Below are 14,404 nucleotides of genomic sequence, written 5' to 3' on the forward strand. Positions count from 1 at the left end.
ACCCGCCTTACACATGTGTTGTATGTAAACCGTCCAGCGTCCAGGGACGCTGGACGCGGCCGAGAAGTGAAGAGTGAACTGACTGTGTTGTGTACTGACAAGTAAACTAGAATGTCAGTTTGATTTTTTTTTAAACTTTGGGTGGACCACTTATATAAGTCCCACCTTGATGTATGGACTTAATCCAATCCGTCCATCATTTTCCTCAGATCATTTTAGGCGTTGAGCCGAAAAATGAACCCAATCTGACTATCTAGCGGGCCATATTGTAAGAAATAGTGTTTCCTATCGTTAAAACCCACTCGATGATTCTACACACTGAAATATGCCCAATATTGGGCTTTTTTTGATCCGTCTTGAGCCATGGGATGCAATGGCTGGGTCAGATTCTTCGAATGTGAGCCCTACCTAGTAAAATCCATAGAAAGAAAAAAAAAATACGTGAGGCAGGCATGCAACGCCTGCTGCTGCCGCTGACCAGAGACGCAGTAGCGTCTGCATGTACCTGGGCGGGCAGAGACGCACGGCCCTAGCTGTGGGCCCCATCGTGATGCATGTGGAGCATCCACACCGTGCATTTGATGGACCCCCCTTTAATTAGTGGGTCATCCCAAAATCAACCGTTGGAGGAACTTAAGTGGCCCACGTCACAGCAAATAGTGTTGATTAAACGTCTGCCATTGAAATCCTTTGGGATTTCACAGAAGTTTTGGATCCAAAGCAGGTGGGCCATGTGGGACCCACCTTGATGAGGTGCATATCCACATCATCCTAGACTTACAGTGGAGAGTGGACCGATGGTGGAGATGGCTAAAAGTAAAGTGCTAACTGACAGTGGGTGTACTGGCTAGCAGTAAGGAAAAATATATATATATATATATATATATATATATATATATATATATATATATAATAATATATGATATTAGATGGGGGAGGGTAGCCAGTACGTGGGACCCATCCCTCTTTTTCCTCTTTTGGCTGCAACGTGTAGCACTTGAGAACGTCATCAGGGTTCATGGGACCCATCCTCTCCGTCCATCCATTGGTCGGGCCACACCATGTGGCATGTGACGGTGGGTACTCACCTTGATATACGTATATCCACCTGTCCAAGTGGCCAGAGACGATGGACCCCATCATGAGGTATGTGTTAAACCCCAACCGTCCATCTGTTTCATCCAGCCGGGTCGTGGATGGATGATGTACGTACTTTATATATGTACATATCTATAATATATTATATAATATTATATGATATACATATGAGGGAGAGAGGGCTGTAGTGGGTGGCCCCCTACGTGGGACCCACACTTATGTGTTGGATCCATCGTCCAGATGGCTGGACGGTGGGACCCACGGCTAATGAGGGTGTTCCATCCAAACCGTTCATACATTTGGCAAGCTGGTCTTAAGTGAGCCAAGTACGTGGGCCCCCCACCCTGATGTATATGAAACATCCAAACCGTCCATCCATTTGATCAGCTCATCCTAGGACTTGGGATGAAAAATAAAACAGATCTAGTTATCAAGTGGACCTCACTGCCAAAAACAGTGGAGATGGGACGTCTATCATTGAAACCCCTTTTGGCTCACAAAAGTTTTGGACCAATATGATATTTGCTTCACAGGTTGGTCCAGGTCCTTGTGACTTATGAACAGACTAGATGGAAAAATACATGTTATGATGGCCCCTGTGATGTTTTGTACAGTGGGAATCACAGTCTCCACTGCTATTTGTGATGTGGTCCAACTGACCTATTGATCACTATCACCACTGTTATTTGTGGTATGGTCCGGATGATCTTTTGATATGATTCATTGTTTGGGTAATGATATAAAATGATTTCTATAGATGGATGAATGGTGTAGTTGTTATGGTCCATTTGATATGGCCTATTTGATGTAATTGGGGCCCATTTGGAAAGGCCTGACGTGATGTATTTGGGGCCCATGTGCAGGGCCCACCTATGGTATTTGAAACCCATGGGTTGTGGCCCACTGTGATGTATTTGAGGCCCATGGGCAAGGCCTAATGTGATGTGTTTATGGCCTATGTGCGGGGCCCACCTTATATTTTTTGCCAATGTGATGGGGCCCAGCTGTTTTGTACTTGAAGCCCACATGATGAGGCCCGACTTAATGCGTCTGAGGCCCCAGGGCAAGGCCCACTGTGATGTATTCGTGGCCTATGGGCAAGGCCCATTGTGATAATGTATTGGCCCATTGGTGTTCACTCCCCAAGTATAGGGTTATGATGTAGTAATAAACTCGGTAAGACCTAGGTCGAATCCCAAGGGACTGAAACCTGTACATTATCTGAAACTAGGTAGAATTAGAACTAGACTAAGATGAAATCTAAATTGATTATAATTTGAGGAATAATGGTGAAATATTAATGTAAAACTTAAGAAATTTAGAGGTAGGAAACTAGGGATTCAGAGGATCCACTTGTAGAGATCAGGGCGAACTTATGCCTGTTTCAAGAACTCAACTAGACTTAGAGTCTCATCTTCATCCAGTTGAAGGGTGTAACCATGAAAATCAACTGAACTTCCTTCGATATAGTTTTCAAGAGATGAAAGGTATATGAATTAGAATGGATTCCATCACCAAACCATTCCCAGGAGACAAAGTAAATAACAAAATTAAACTAATTAAAAACTAATCAACATGATATGAAGGTTAGGAAGGGTACTGTCATCCAACCATGCCCAGGAGACGATGGCGAACAACAGGACTTCCTGACGTCATAAACATAAAAGGAAAGGAACATACTAAAAGCTATCGCAGACCTATTGTAATTTTAGTCACAACAGACCATTAAAAACTAAAAACATTCCTTTAAAATCAAACTAATATCAAATTCAATTCAGTGTAAAAAAAGCACTAGCTAAAAGTCCCCCATCACACTACAAGCTTCACCTCTTAGCCCTATCTAAGAAGTTTAGCCCAACATGATTGGGTTTGATCTCTCAAATAATAAATAAATAAAATAAAAAAGAATTAAAACTCTAAAGAACAAACTCTCTATCTCTGACGTTCTCTGACTTCAAGCACTTCCTGGAAAATTTAATGCCTCTCTCCCTCACTCTCTCTGCTTTTTATAGTTTGCTAGGGGTGGTGGAGAGGCCTGGCTGGAGTCAGTTGTATGCACAGCAACCAACTTTGAAACTCCTTGCGCAGCACAAAAAGAATCCTTACGTAAGTCTGCAAGACGTAGGCCTACAGCTCTTCCCATCGGAGGCCAGTCCGTGCGCAAACCGGACTGTGCTACTCTGTTATGCGCAATGAAAAATGCAAAAACAGCTCGCGTGTAGTGGCTGTTATGGGGCCTGATGATCAGGCCTTCCTGATCCGACGTCTTGGGTGGAATTGGGACTCATGTCCCATGATCTTGACCGGCCTGGATCAAGTTGCAGATACTTGATTTTGATACACAATGTACCAGATTGCTCGGATGCTCAGAACAGACCTGCCCACGTCGTTTTACGCTGATGATTGGTGGAGCACATGATCAGTACCAGCGAAGAAATCCACACTGTCCATTGGAAGCGTGGCGAAAAACTAGTCGGGAAAGGACGGTTCAGTGTGGCCCACAGAATTTTCTCCCTACCGTCCGTCCTGCGTTTGGACGGTTAAAATCCGATCCACGCTTTCTTCTGCAGTTCTGCCACCTAAGAGTTGGTCTTGGCCATCCCATGGAATGAATGTACGGTCCAGATCAACGTTCTGGGGAGCGAGTGGCGCCCACTACACGAAATCAGCGTCCGCAGAGGTGGACGCTGTTTGCGCAGCAGCGATCAGGTCAGCGCTTGTTGACCGGATTCTTCGGTCCGGTGCGGCTCGCGTGTGCGTGCACTGAATGCACGCACACCCTCATGTGGGGTCCACTGTGATGTTCGTAAGGAATCCGTAACGTCCATCCTTTTCCTCAACCAATTTAAGGCGATGACAATGAAATTGAAGTATATCTAGATTTCAGGCGAGCCCCAACTCAAGGTTTTATGGGCTGATCTGTCCATTGGACCACTTTTCGAGGGATCTAATGGATGAAAATTGATGTGTACGGTTAATTTATAGTCCTCAGTCCACGTATGAAGTTTCGACCTGAACGGATGGTGGAAACTTTGTTGTCTAGCATTCTAGACATCTTTCAGGCCACTTGAGCTTCAATTTCTCGATTTTCGCAGATCCCTGGTATGTAATTCCATCGATCTTGGTCCCCTGGAGTCCGTTCCTTGCCTTTGGTGTCATCAGAGTGTTAAATCCATGCTTTAAGCACCCTTTTTTAGTCCATGCTCGTAAATATACTCTGCATCACAAACACGATTAAATCGGGTCATTAAACGGTATCATGCTTGTAAATCTAGGCAATAATTGGGGTCTAATATACAATATTTGACCCTCAACACAACCCCCAACCAGCATCTTGCTAGTCCCGAGCAAGGTATGCGAAAAATAAGTTGAGAATTACAGGACAATTTTATGAACTCGAGTGATTTTTGGAAAACAATCTAGATACTAGAAGTCTAAGATTCATGATTGTTAGCATTACTCTCTCTTAGACTCAAACGCATGGTAAACTTTATCGTCAAGTTCAAAGCATTAATCCATCCATCAGAAAAATTCTAAACATTAGGATCCATGAGTGTATAGACTAATCTCGGCTTACCATCATTAAAATTCACTTCTCAATTTCAGGATATCATTGGTAACCAACAAGAAAATTCATGATAACCAAAACTTTCTTCACAGATCAATTTTTTTATTTTTTTTAGCTTTTGATTTTTCTAGTAAAAGTAACGCCAAGAAAGGGAATCAGATCCTCACCTATAGGGAGCAAACTTATGGTGAAGACTGTACACCCAACTTTTTTCACATATCATTCATGGGGAATTAAATCCACACCTATAGGGAGCAAACCTATGGTGTAGACCATTCGCTCAATCCTTTCAATTTCTCAGATTGGTTCCTTTCAAGCCTAGTGATCACCAAGTTAATCCTTTAATATCGAACTGAACCCTTAATGTGCAAGCGAGATGTGTTTTATGACATTATGATTCAATCAATGTTTAAAACTTCTAATCATGGATTGATAATTCGCTCTCAACTATGAAATCTATCAAATGACTAAATCTAAGAGACATAAATCACCAACATCATGTATCTTGTACGTCTAAATCCAAGATGGTCGTCAAAATCACTTTGAATTCATACGAAATTCCAGAAAATTTTAAAAATTTTCACAATTTCTGCTCAAGACCAAGAAAACACTGATTAGGTAACCTAATTTCCCACTCCCAACCTAAAATCTACATTGTCCTCAATGTAAATGAAATAATCTTGCAATACACATGGGACAACGAAAATAAAAGAGGAGTGATGGAAAGATAGTACCTGAACGGAGAATCAAGAGGCTTTCTCAAAAATATCAACGTAAAAGTAAGTTAGCACAAGAGAGAAATCAACAAAAACAAAATCACAAAAATGAAATCACAAAAAGAAGATCCTACCTACACCACTTTCGTAAGTACTCTCGATTGCATTTAACATATGCAACAAGCCTTTAAACCCCTAGGTTGCCCCTAGTGGACGAGTTGTAGTCTCGTGAGGGTTTGTAGCAATGTTACCCACAAACATTGAACTAACTAACTAGAAAAATGAAATGGAATGAAAAGATGGGTTGCCTCCCAGGAGCGCTAAGTTTAACATCTATCCTAAAGCAGCATAAAGGAAACTACCCTAGTCCTATGAAAACAGGAAACCTACCTATACCTCCATTAGACTAGGAGATCAATCCTGGTAAACAGGATCAGTCAGAGGTATGGACATGTCCTCTGAATCAAATTTCTCGACAAATGGCTTTAAGCGATGTCCATTTACTTTAAACTCCTTGTCATTGTCAGGATCTCTTATCTCAACGGCCCCATGAGGATACGCAGTGACCACAATGTAAGGGCCAGTCCAACGAGATCGAAGCTTACCTGGAAAGAGATGTAATCGAGAATTATATAAAAGGACTTTCTGACCAGGTGTGAATGATTTCCGTAGAATGCGTTGGTCATGAAACGCCTTCATTCTATCCTTATAAATTCTCGAGTTCTTGTATGCATCGTTCCGGATTTCTTCGAGTTCATTCAACTGAAGTTTGCGTAGCGAGCCGGCGTTGTCCAGATTGAAATTCAATTTTTTTATTACCGAGTAGGCTCTATGTTCCAACTCCACAGGCAAGTGGCAAGCCTTCCCATAGACAAGTCTAAAGGGAGACATTCCAATAGGGGTTTTAAACGCAGTACAGTAAGCCCAAAAGGCATCGGTCAATCGGATTGACCAATCCTTACGGTCAGGGTTAACCGTTTTCTCCAAAATGTGTTTGATCTCCCTATTGGAAATCACAACTTGTCCACTTGTCTGTAGGTGATATAGGGTGCTCACCTTATGAGAGATATCGTATTTCTTCATTAAACTCTCGAATGGCCTATTACAAAAGTGTGAGCCCCCATCACTAATGATAGCTTGAGGCGTTCTGAATCGGGAAAGGATGTTCTCTTTTAGGAATTTAATGACCGTGCGATGGTCATTGTTCTGACATAGTCTACAGCGAGCAAAATATATAGATTTCTAAAAGATTGGGGGAATGGTCCCATGAAATCAATGCCCCAGCAATCAAATGCCTCGATGATAAGAATGGGATTTAAAGGCATCATGTTTCGACGAGACAATGCTCCCAATTTCTGACAACGCTCACAAGCCTTACAAAATTCATGAGTGTCCCTGAACATAGTGGGCCAATAAAAGCCACACTCCAAAATCTTGGTCGTGGTCTTTTTAGCAGAAAAGTGACCACCACAGGCCTGTGAGTGACAAAAGGAGATGACACTCTGATGCTCATCGTCTGGCACACATCTCCTTAGGATCTGGTCTGGGCAATATTTAAACAAATATGGATCGTCCCAGAAAAAGTTACTCACCTTGGTAAAGAATTTCTTCTTATCTTGTGCAGTCCACTGTGTCGGTATGGAACCTGTGGCAAGATAATTCGCAATATCAGTGAACCAAGGTGGATGAGAGACTCTAAACAGTTGTTCATCAGGGAACATGTCATTGATATGGGTTGCCTCAAGGGAATCAGAGGTATTGAGGCGAGAAAGGTGGTCGGCGACTACGTTCTCTACTCCCTTTTTATCTTTAATCTCCAAATTAAACTCTTGGAGTAGAAGGATCCATCATATCAGGCGGGGCTTAGAATCATTCTTAGAAAGAAGATACTTAAGTGTCACATGATCTGTGTAGATAATGATCTTGGATCCGATCAAGTAGGACTTAAATTTGTCCAAGGTGAACACTACGGCTAAGAGTTCCTTTTCCGTAGTCGAGTAGTTCACTTGGGCAGGATTTAAAGTCCTACTCGCGTAATGAATGACGTGGGGCCTCTTATCTTTTCTCTGACCTAGAACCGCTTCAAGAGCATAATCAGAAGCGTCGCACATAAGTTCAAAAGGAATGCTCTAGTCGGGTGGTTGTATGATGGGTGCATTAGTCAACATGCCCTTAAGCTTAGTGAAAGCTTTCTAACATGGCTCAGTCCACTTGTATGGTGCATCCTTTTGAAGTAGATTACATAAAGGATGAGAGATGAGACTAAAGTCCTTTATGAATCTTCTGTAAAACCCAGCGTATCTTAAGAAGGATCGCACGTCCCGTATGTTTTTGGGTGGAGGTAGGTTAGAGATAAGATCAATTTTTGCCTTATCCACCTCGATTCCTTTGGACGAAATAATATGTCCAAGGACAATTCCCTTATGAACCATGAAATGGCATTTCTCCCAATTAAGTACCAAGTTCTTTTCTTCACATCTTTTCAGCACACATTTAAGACTTTCTAAGCACTTACTGAAAGATGAACCAAAAACAGAGAAATCGTCCATGAAGACCTCTAGATATTTCCCCACCATGTCAGAAAAGATACTCATCTTGCATCGCTGAAAGGTGGCAGGGGCATTACATAATCCGAATGGTATCCTTCTGTAGGCAAAGGTGCCGTAGGGACATGTAAATGTGTTCTTTTCCTGGTCCTCAGGGGCAATTTCAATCTGATTGTAGCCCGAATACCCGTCAAGGAAACAGTAATAGGAATGACCAGTTAGCCTTTCCAAGATTTGATCAATGAAGGGCAAAGGAAAGTGGTCCTTCCTCGTGACGGTATTCAGCTTCCTGTAGTCAATGTACATTCTCCAACCAGTAGTAACTCTAGTTGGCACGAGTTCATTATTGGCATTGGCTACGATGGTGATCCCGGACTTCTTATGAACCACCTGAGTTGGACTCACCCATTGACTATCGGATATGGGGTATATGATATCCACATCTAATAATTTAATAACCTCGACCTTAACTACTTCCCTCATGTTTGGATTTAGTCTACGTTGTGATTGCCGAGCGGTCTTCGCATTATCCTCAAGGTAAATGCGGTGAGTACAAATCGAGGGGTCGATTCCCTTGAGGTCCGCTATCGTCTATCCAAGGGCTCCCTTATGCTCAATGAGAGTAGATATGAGCATACTCTCCTGTTCTTTATCCAGGTGGACAGAGATCACCACTAGGTATGTCTCATCTTGACCTAAATAGACATATTTTAAATCAGAGGGCAAAGGTTTTAGGTCAAGCTTCGGCTGCTTGAGGTTAGACGGTAGAGGCACTACATCAGTTTGGGGCAACTCTTCAAATTGTGGCCTCCACCGGTTAACTTTAAGTACCGGTGCAGTATCAAGCAAGGCACACGTCTCCCTAATCATGTCATCATCAAAATCATGGGAGTGGGCTAGGCACGTCTCTAAAGGGTCAGAGGATAAGGTCAGAGATGTTGTATCTTCCACTAAAGAGTCAATCATGTTAATATCATGGAAATCGTCATCATCCTCTAAGTTTCTGCCAATATTGAAAAAGATGTTTGACTCCAATGTCATATTCCCAAAGGACATAGTGATGACACCATTCCTGCAATTGATAATTGCGTTTAAAGTGGCAAGGAATGGGCGACCAAGAATGACGGGAATCTGAGTGCTCATGTTATTGATGGGTTCGGTGTCCAGGATGATAAAATCTACAAGGTAGTAAAATCTATCAACTTGGACCAACACATCCTCAATTATCCCTCTTGGTACACAAATAGAGCAATCAGCAAGTTGTAGTGTGGTTAGGGTGGGTTTTAATTCACCCAAACCTAACTGTTTGTATACCAAGTAGGGAATCAGATTGACGCTCGCTCCTAAGTCAAGAAGTGCATGATCAATTCGATGGTCCCCGATTACACATAATACAGTTGGGCTACCAAGATCCTTGAATTTCTGTGGCACGTCTTGCTTTAGGATGGCACTCACTTTCTCGGTCAAGAAGGTCTTCTTTTGAATACTCTGCCGTCGTTTGGTCATGCATAAGTCTTTCAGGAATTTCGCATATGAAGGTATCTGTTTTACGACATCAAGTAGTGGAATGTTGACTTTCACTTGTTTCAACACCTCTAGGATATCCTGAGAGTTAGAGAGAGGTTTGGTGTGACCAACCGTTGGGAAAATGAAGCAACTGACTTTTCTATAAGTTCCGGTTCTAATTTTTATAGGGCATTACTAGATCCATCATTGTTGTCCTCTTCTGGTTCTTGAGGCTTTTCGGACCTAACCGGAAGGGTTTTATCAATGATCTTCCCACTCCTAAGAGTGGTGATGATTTAGCGTGCTCCATTTGATTTGAAGAGCTGGGATCACTTATCTCGTAACGCGGTTTAGGATTGGGGAGCGGTTGTACAGGAAGCACCCCCTTTTCTATAATCGTCATACGTGAATCCATATTTTGCATAAAATCTCGCATTGCTTGGGTCAGCTCCTACATGGAATTTTGAACCGGTTCTTCTTGAGGTTTCCCCTTATTTGGATTTTGATTGAAGAAACTTTGAGGCGTAGCAGTTTGTCCATTTTTCCAACTAAAGTTTGGATGATTTTTCCAACCAGGATTGTACATATTAGAGGTTGGTCCATTGAAAGGTCTTTGATAATTATTTACGTCATTAGATTGTTCATTCAACACTTCTCGAAAGGCGGGTATTGTAGGACAATTTTCAGTTGTATGAATGTTGCAATCATAGATGCCGCAAACACTTTCATTAACCTTATCCTTCTTTCCTTCCATGGCCTCAACTTTCCTTATGAGCATAGTCACTTTACACTTGAGATCATCCTCTTCTTTCAAGAGATACAATCCACCTTTCTCTTTTAATTGAGTCGGCCTAGACGTGGTGTTCGATTTTGGGTAATAGTCTCATGATAGTGTTTTTTCAGCAAGACTATCGAGGTAATCCCATACCTCGTCAACATTTTTATTAATGAATTCTCCATTACACATTGTCTCGACCATTTGGCGCATGGAAGATGTCAGTCCATCATAGAAAAAATTTGTAATGCGCCACGTTTCAAAGCCATGTTGTGGGCATGAACTAACCAAATCCTTGAACCTTTCCCAACATTGCTAAAATGTTTCATCCTCTTTTTGGGTGAAGTTCATGATTGCTTTTCTAAGGGTAATCGTTTTATGATGTGGAAAAAATTTCTTTATAAATTCCTTTTGCATATCATTTCATGTGTCAATGGATCTAGGACGCAGTGAATGTAACCACGTCTTAGCCTTCTCCTTTAAGGAAAAAGGAAAGAGTCTCAGCCTGACTGTGTCATCAGACACATTTTGAAAATATAAAGTGGCTATGATCTCATCAAACTCTTTCAAATGTAGATATGGTTCTTCATATTCAAGCCCATGGAACTTAGGAAGGAGTTGGATAACCCCTGGCTTGATGTCCATGTCCTATATTTTCAGAAAAAATCATGCATGAGGGCGTACTCACCCCCGCTAGTTGTAAATAATCTCGTAAAGTACGTGGCGGGGGTACTTGATGCACCTCATTCTTATCTTGAATGTCCTCCACCTTAGGTTGGGGTAGAAGAGGTTGATTTTCAGTCATCACTTCAATTAACTCAGGGGATTTCGAGTGGTGTTTAGTCCTGCGATGGATAATTAACCCCTCAACCAGTCCTCCTTCAGTCAAGAGACATCGAGTGTTGTCACGGGCCCACTTGGGCATGAAACACTCGTAGCCCTCAATCAAATTCGAAACCTAATCCTAAGAAAGGAAAAGAAAATCTAGAAAGAAAGAGAGGGTTGGAAAGAAGTTACCAATTTGGAGTCCCTCAGTTAAAAACCTGCAAAAGAATATAAAACAAGTCAGTTTCTAAAGAGAAGGTCTAGAATTAGAAAATTCTTTAAAAGAAAGATAGAAGTAAACTAGTTTCTAAAAGAAGAAATTCCTAAAAGAAAGTGGAAATTTCAAAAATAAATTAGGAAAGTCCTAAACTAGAAAGTAAGTTATTAAAAAGGATCTGAAAAATAGAAAGTAGAGAAAGAGCTTACCAAATTAGAAATTTCTATTTTAAAAGCCTACAAAATAGGAAAGTTAGTTTCTAAACAAAAAGTCTACAAGTAGAAAATTTCTAAAAATAAATTAGGAAACAAAGTTAGATTCTAAAAGAGTTAGAATTAGAAAGTTACTAAAAATAAAAATAGAAAGTTAGCTTCTAAAAAAAGAAAAATTTCTAAAACTAGAAAATAGAAAGTTACTTAAAAGAAGAATCTAAATCTAAAATTAGAAAAGTACAGAAAGTAAGAGGAGAAGTTAGAAGGATGTTACCAAATGAGAAGCTCCTATGTTAAGATCCAATTTAGAAGTTTATGTCAGGATCCTATAAAACAGGAAACAAGTTAGTTCTAGAAATCAAATAGAAATAAAAATCTAAAACTAAAGTTAGTAAAATCCTAATCTTAAACTAATCCTAAAACTAGTTAATTTCAGAAAAATGTAACCATCAATCCCCGGCAACGGCGCCAAAAACTTGTTCACTCCCCAAGTATAGGGTTGTGATGTAGTAATAAACTCAGTAAGACCGAGGTCGAATCCCAAGGGACTGAAACTTGTACGTATCTGAAACTAGGTAGAATTAGAACTAGACTAAGATGAAATCTAAATTGATTATAATTTGAGGAATAATGGTGAAATATTAATGTAAAACTTAAGAAATTTAGAGGTAGGAAACTAGGGATTCAGAGGATCCACTTGTAGAGATCAGGGAGAACTTATGCCTGTTTCAAGAACTCAACTGGAGTTAGAGTCTCATCTTCATCTAGTTGAAGGGTGTAACCATGAAAATCAACTGAACTTCCTTTGATATAGTTTTCAAGAGATGAAAGGTAGATGAATTAGAATGGATTCCATCACCAAACCATTCCCAGGAGACAAAGTAAACAACAAAATTAAACTAATTAAAAACCAATCAACATGATATGAAGGTTAGGAAGGGTACTGTCATCCAACCATGCCCAGGAGACGATGGCGAACAACAGGACTTCCTGACGTCATAAACATAAAAGGAAAGGAACATAATAGACCATTAAAAATTAAAAATATTCCCTTAAAATCAAACTAATATCAAATTCAATTCAGTGTAAAAAAAGCACTAGCTAAAAGTCCCCCATCACGCTACAAGCTTCACCTCTTAGCCCTAGCTAAGAGGTTTAGTCCAACATGATTGGGCTTGATCTCTCAAATAATAAATAAATAAAATAAAAAAGAATTAAAACTCTAAAGAACAAACTCTCTATCTCTGACGTTCTCTGACTTCAAGCACTTCCTAGAAAATTCAATGCCTCTCTCCGTCACTCTCTTCTTTTTATAGTTTGTTAGGGGTGGTGGAGAGGCCTGGCTGGAGTCGGTTATATGCATAGCAACCAACTTTGAAACTCCTTGCGCAGCACAAAAAGAATCCTTGCGTAAGTCTGCAAGACGTAGGCCTACAGCTCTTCCCATCGGAGGCCAGTCCGTGCGCAAACCGAACTGTGTTACTCTGTTATGCGCAATGAAAAATGCGAAAACAGCTCGCGTGTAGTGGCTGTTATGGGGCCCGATGATCAGGCCTTCCTGATCCGACGTCTTGGGTAGAATTGGGACTCACGTCCCATGATCTTGAGTGGTCTGGATCAAGTTCCAGATACTTGATTTTGATACACAATGTACCAGATTTCTCGGATGCTCAGAACAGACCTGCGCACGTCGTTTTGCGCTGATGATTGGTGGAGCACATGATCAGTACCAGCGAAGAAATCCACACCGTCCATTGGAAGCGTGGCGAAAAACTAGTCGAGAAAGGACGGTTCTTGACTGATTTCAGTGTGGCCCACAGAATTTTCTCCCTACCGTCTGTCCTGCGTTTGGACAGTTAAAATCTGATCCACGCTTTCTTCTGCAGTTCTGCCACCTAGGAGTTGGTCTTGGCCATCCTATGGAATGAATGTACGGTCCAGATCAACGTTCTGGGGAGCGAGTGGGGCCCACTACACGAAATCAGCGTCCACAGAGGCGGACGCTGTTTGCGCAGCAGCGGTCGGGTCAACGTCTGTTGACCGGATTCTCCGGTCCGGTGCGGCTCGCGTGTGCGTGCACTGAATGCATGCACACCCTCATGTGGGGTCCACTGTGATGTTCGTAAGGAATCCGTACCGTCCATCCTTTTCCTCAACCAATTTAAGGTGATGACAATGAAATTGAAGTATATCCAGATTTCAGGCGAGCCCCAACTCAAGGTTTTATGGGCTGATCTGTCCATTGGACCACTTTTCGAGGGATCTAATGGATGAAAATTGATGTGTACGGTTAATTTATAGTCCTCAGTCCACGTATGAAGTTTCGGCCTGAACGGATGGTGGAAACTTTGTTGTCTAGCATTCTAGACATCTTTCAAGCCACTTGAGCTTCAATTTCTCGATTTTCGCAGATTCCTGGTGTGTAATTCCATCGATCTTGGTCCCCTGGAGTCCGTTCCTTGCCTTTGGTGTCATCAGAGCGTTAAATCCATGCTTTAAGCACCCTTTTTCAGTCCATGCTCGTAAATATACTCTGCATCACAAACACGATTAAATTGGGTCATTAAACGGTATCATGCTTGTAAATCTAAGCAATAATTGGGGTCTAATATGTAATATTTGACCCTCAACAATTGGCGTGGCCCATGTGAGTAGCCCATAGTGTCATGTAGTAAGCCCATGTGAGCGGCCCATAGTGTTGTGTAGAAGGTCCATGTGAGCGGCCCATAGTGTTGTGTATTAGGCCCGTTGGTGCGGCCCATTGATATGGCCCATGTGATATATTTAAGGCCCTTATACAGGGCCCACCTGTTGTGTATTTAAAGGCCATATGATGAAGCCCATTGTAACATATTTCTAGCCCATGTGCAAGGCCCACCTGTGATGTATATTTGAGGCCTACCTGTGATGTATTGAGGCCCATGTGCAAGGCCCACCTGTC

General features: G+C 41.6%; 1 non-coding gene across 1 annotated transcript; it reads left to right on the forward strand.

Moving 5' to 3' along the window:
- Window positions 1-10,471: 10,471 nt before the first annotated feature.
- Window positions 10,472-10,578, forward strand: LOC131224400 (small nucleolar RNA R71). The gene has a single exon (XR_009160888.1). It is a non-coding gene; the product is annotated as a small nucleolar RNA R71 (small nucleolar RNA).
- Window positions 10,579-14,404: the final 3,826 nt, after the last annotated feature.

This window comes from Magnolia sinica, chromosome 13 (assembly GCF_029962835.1).
Source record: "Magnolia sinica isolate HGM2019 chromosome 13, MsV1, whole genome shotgun sequence".
Lineage (NCBI taxonomy): Eukaryota > Viridiplantae > Streptophyta > Magnoliopsida > Magnoliales > Magnoliaceae > Magnolia > Magnolia sinica.